General features: G+C 45.9%; 1 long non-coding RNA gene across 1 annotated transcript; it reads right to left on the bottom strand.

Moving 5' to 3' along the window:
* Positions 1 to 245: 245 nt before the first annotated feature.
* Positions 246 to 4,758, bottom strand: LOC137854750 (uncharacterized). Its single transcript, XR_011095372.1, has 3 exons — positions 4,442 to 4,758; positions 2,224 to 2,418; positions 246 to 1,259 (listed from the first exon to the last, which is right to left on the bottom strand). It is a non-coding gene; the product is annotated as an uncharacterized lncRNA (long non-coding RNA).
* Between the last annotated feature and the right edge of the window lie 742 nt (positions 4,759 to 5,500).

Here is a 5,500-nt window from a genome sequence, read left to right as displayed (position 1 = left end):
TCCCCCCAAACCAGCTCATTTAAACCACGTGGCTTCTGGACAACTGCACACAAAATTGGATGGACACATCTGGGAGGAGACCAGGGTCATGCAAGGAGCCTGAGGACAGCTGGAAGCACACCAGCCCCCACCAGGGCTGGGGCCACAGGGGTCTCAGATGCAACACAGTTGTGTTGGACACTGTTAATTAATCCCAGTTTGTTTTGGCTTTCGTTGGTTTATGCTTAAACAGATTTAGGGGCAGACTGAATGAAAGAAGTAGGCTTGCACTTTGCAAGAGCTGGGCCATCCACGTTGCTATTTTTAATTACAAACAACGCTAAAGAAACATTTCTCCCAGTTTTCTCATCGGAGCTAGTTTGGAAAAGAGTAGTTAGTGAAAAACAACTGCTTTATGAGACGGAGCATTTGTGGGGATTTGGATGCTCCTAGAAGCCCGGCTCGGTACACGTTGGGCAGCGTGACCTAGAGATTGCAAGGAAGTGACAGTGCCTACTGAGGGCTCCTGGACAGCAGCTCCACTGCTAAAATTAGAGCAGGGCTCTTTGTTTTAAAACAGCCAAAGTATTAGCTTTTAAGTAAATGTTCAGATGTTTAAAGCTCGTTCATACTATATTAGGAAAAGCAAGCAATTTCTGCGTAGGTGGTTCTGACAGAACCTGGCACGTGCTGGATTTTCCAGATAAAGTCTGTAGCTGAATAAGTGATGAGAACAATTTAAGAAGTCAAACCTGGGTATCTGAGAGCTGAAAACTTGACTGAAATCTGGTCACACTACGGAGAGAAACTTGCCACCCGCACTCCTGTGCTAGCCTCTATCCAGGCTGTGCCGAAAACACAAGAGGCACCATCTGAGAAGACAGCAGAAGAAACTCTCCCGTAAAGAAACCTAAACCTAAGAGATGACACCCTGGAGCCTGTTCAGATGTTCAGCTTTGTGTATTGGTAGAATCACTACAGTACACAATAAACTATATGTATAATATCAGTAAATAAAGTGTTTGAAGGGGATAGAAAGCCAAAGCTTTGGTGTTTTGGATAATTTGCACCAGCCCAGATCAAACCTGCTCTTCACACCCAGAGAAACAGCAAACCCCTGCAGGCTGTGGAGGCACCCAGCTTCTGCTCCAAGCTCCCGTGGTCCTGCAGGAGAGCTACCAGCTGCCTTCAACAGGGCGTCCCCATGGATGTTACACGTCACATCTACTCCATAAAGGTCTTTAGATTTTAGCTGAGAACTAGTTCTTCTTTAGGATGATCTAGCAAACAGACAAAAGATAGGACTTACAGCATTTAACTAATGTCATGTAGCTTCACCATCACGTCCATCCCAACTGAACCCAGCCAGACCATTTCCTGAAGGACAAAGCACCTCGGAGCCCATTTACTCTGCTAGCATCCTCCCACCTGAGAGCATTCCTTTCACACTGCGGAGTCATTTGCCAAAGGCACCACTTCACAGCACATGCTTTCATACCCGTGTGGCACTCGTTACACAAAAAGACACGGGGACAATTTACAGGTCTAATCCTACCAGGTGAGGGAGTGTTGTGTTGTAAGCAAAATTCAATTAGGAGACCTTGCAAGATCAGCCTCTGTGCTTGTTAGCAGCCAGCACAGGGCAGCTATGTTTTTCTGCCTATTGACTGAGCAATCGAAAGGCAACTGCTGCATGCAGCCAGAGCAGCATCCAAATTGCTGTACGGTTCGGGAATGGGGGAGGCTTCCAGATGTAATCAGCCTGAAGGGGCTTGGTCTACCTGATTACGAGGCTCCAAGTTTGCAGACAAAACTTTTATCGTTGCCCTTATAAGAAATCTTTCATACGTGACATTTTGTTTGCTTCTAACAATAAATAACTGAACCATCGATGTTTGCAGCTCACAGCTGTAGGCTGCTTGCCAGGATTTAGCTGCTATGGCTGTGGCTAAGAAAAGAGCTCCCGATAGAAACCATCTACAGCAAAATGTAGGTGTACACTTACACTGACCTTCCCTGCTATTGCTTGGGCATCGATAAAAGCCACTAGGATCTGACAGCTCCAATGGCAAATGCCCAGGTTTACAATAAAACTTGGTGCCATGCTGCCAGAAAACTTCAGAATATGAGTAACTGAGGAAATAGACCCAAGATAGTTTGAGACTATCGTGAAGGGACTTGTGGGTTACAGGGAGAGCACCAGGCAAGACAGGAAGGCAGAAGCAGAGTAGCTAGAAACCTCACCGAGTCTTTTCCAGGCCAGGTTTTGTTGTTCCCAGCCCTGGGCTTCTCCACGTGCAGGAGCCAGCAGATTAAGACCTCAGCCATTATGAAGATCTGCATCACGTCAGAAGCAGTCGGTGCCCTGACGATGATGTATTCAGCACAAGCTGACAGCCAGCACTAAACGACAGCAGCGATTTCCAGCGGGACCAGAGTCTGCAAACGGTGTAAGATAGAGACACCATCAACAAGACAGCCTTGACCTTGGCCTCTTTGGAGGAAGTGAATTACATTTGGGCTAAGAAATTCATGTTAACCCAGGTGCTTTCATCTTCTACAAGGAGGAATTGAGGAAAGATGCCCTGTCAGGTGGTGGCTGCACAAGTAACGACACACACAAATCCCAACTCCACATCCACAGGATAAAACTCATCCTCCCCTGGGCTTCCAACTTACCTAGCAAAACCAATTAAACATCAGCTGCCCGTAACTGTTTGCAGACAGTGAAGTTATTTACAGAGTAAGCTACTCTGTGGATAATATTTAAGCACCTCTCTCTCTATCTACTTAACTCTTTAATCTGATGCAATGGACAGGTGAGGTTGCTTCCTCCTCTTTTTGTTCATTTCCTTCTGGTAATTAACTATCTCAGCCTTTTCCAGTAGCACCAGAAACACTATTTCCCATTGAAACTACCGAGATTCGACAACAGAAATCACCATCTCCTGCTGGAATTATACAGGCTCTAGGGAGATGATCTGGATAAATCACTTTCCTCTGAAATCCTGCCCTTTGTTACAGCTTAGTTTTTTTTGGAGGGCAGGGGTTGCATTTAAAATGCAAAGCATCATTTACACATTCCATCCATCCAAAAAAAAAAAAAAAAAAAAGAGAAAGAAAAAAAAAAAAGAGAGAAAAAGAAAATACAATCAGCAAACACCAAGTACTTCTCTGCAGGTCGATAGCCAGTAAAACAATCTGAAAGAGTCCCTGACCTCAGCTGAGTGACCTCCCAGATGATGGATGCTCCCAGGTTCTGACATTTGACCCGTGGTGCAATCAAGAGCATGCCCACCCCCAAAACCAGCAACCGCAGCCAGAATTGGATTTAAACCCAGAGGCAGGGAACCAGACTTCATTGATCTGATCTGGAATTCAGTGGCTCAGCGGGGAGCCCAGAAACCTGAAATTATGGCCTGACTATGAAATCCTCCTCTTCTGTTACTTCTGACAGTGTCCCTTACAAAAAAAGGGGAGTATACTACTTTTAATCTGGTGCCTGCCTCTGCAGCTTTCATTAGAAAGCCTCACATGAATGATTAGCCTGTAAATATGCAATTAAATTTGAATTGCTGCTGTTCCAGTTAGTGAATTTACCAATATTTGTTAGAACTTTATTCTTCCACTCCTGGTCATTAACGGTACCCAAATGTCAAGCAAAACCATCTTGGTGTATATGATCTTCTGGCAGTCCAAATTTATTCGTTGAGCAAAGGTCAGGAATTTGCTTAATTACAAACGCGACTGTTTAGAGCGACTTCGTACAAGTTAGAGAAAGCTGCACTCGATTTGTTCAGCACAGCGTCCTCGAAGTTCCCATGGAAAAAAATATTGTGCCAGGCACATTAAGTGCAAATTGCATTATAAATTCACTTATAATTAAAATTGCCATTTCTGTGCCTCCTGCCAGACCCCACACTCTGCTGAACAGACACCGCTGAATCCTTGCTGTTTCCATGGCATTGTTACCCTTCCTAACAGTTAGGTCCCTGCACACCCCTGGGAAACAGCTCATTATGGGCCGTGGTAGCCCAGATCACTGCATCAGCACAGGAACTCGGGTAAATCATTCAAAAATAAAGGGAGGAAAGATCGACGTGCTCTAAACCAGTGCATCACAGGGAAGACACCTCAATGCCAAGCTCGGCTCTGCAGTGAAACATTTATCATCGTAAATACAGAGCCGGGAGCCCTCGGAGCCTGTGCTTGTCCCTCTGGGCATGATACATGGCCCAAGGTTGTTCATCTGCAATGAGTTTCCCTCAGTCATTGCCCCCCCCCAGCACAATATTTATGGCCCAAGCCCTGTGGGACAGCACTGGCATCACTCCTTCACATTACCTCGCCTGGGATCCTGCTGGGCCAGGACACAGGTATAAGCTTTCCTGGTGAATCCGCAGCTTAAAGCAAGGTTATGATACCCTTGGTTAAAAGGGCAAGAGAAGTGCAACTTAATTACCCGGTATTATAAGGCAGCTATTCTGAGAGGCTGCAGGAGGAAATTGGCACCGTTCTGATGGAATATTCCACGTGGTTCACAGCAATTTCATGCCACCTCGGAGCAGACAGGCAGTTATCTGTATCTGTCGAAAGGTAATTGTGACATGCAAAGTGTTGTTCCTCCCTTACATAAAATATAACCCTATATTTTCAGGCTATATACCTTATATTTTTAGAAGGGAAAGAAGCAAAGCAAGAAAAAAAAATAAAGTTAAGCTGGAAACAAATTGGACGCAATTCAAAAGGACAGTGGAAAAATACAGGATGAGAAGGCGAGGGTGAGCAGCAAACAAGCAGAGAAGGAACAGGACATTGCTGTGCACAACTAGTGGTGTGCAAGCTCGCAGTGTAAAATGAGCAAATGTCCAACCATGAGTAAATACCTGGGAGTGAAGGAGGTAAAAGGTACCAAGACATCTCCAGGGCTTCTCAGCTTTAAGTCTCCAGCAGAACATCCCCGTGTAGCCGTGGGCACCATTTTCAGGTGTGGGCAAACAGATGAGAACCCAGAGGAGGGGAAAGGGCACGATCCATGACCCAGAAAATCTGGCTTCAGAGGAGTGATTGGATTAATCGGGGGTTAGTTAGGCAAGGGGAGAGAACTGAGGAGATGCTTTAACTCTAAAGATGTAAAAAGTGGGCAAAAAAAGATGTAGGAAGTGGCCAAAAGCTGCCTCTCTGGCAGCTGAACACAGAGAAAATCCAAGAGGTTTAAACCAGGAAGCTTAGGGTAGGTGTGAAGAATTTACTAGTAAGACCTTTAATAGGAAATCTTCGCTAGAAGATCTGGAACAGGTTGCACAGGTAAGGTGTAAAGTCCTTGGGTAATGTAAGTAAAGGAGATTCAGGCATGGTTCACCCTGCCCCGGGACAGGGATGGCCTCTGACTGCTGCAGATCCCTGGGGCAGCCTGGCTTGTGTCCACACCCATGTACAGTGCCCCTGTGCCCCTGGAGGGAAGCAGATCTGTGCCTGCTCTGAACCACCTCTCCGTTGGCATATCCAAAGCCTGAGCACT

Source organism: Anas acuta, chromosome 3, assembly GCF_963932015.1.
Source record: "Anas acuta chromosome 3, bAnaAcu1.1, whole genome shotgun sequence".
Lineage (NCBI taxonomy): Eukaryota > Metazoa > Chordata > Aves > Anseriformes > Anatidae > Anas > Anas acuta.
The sequence above is the reverse complement of the archived record's forward strand: the minus strand, read 5'-3'. Positions and strand labels throughout refer to the sequence as shown.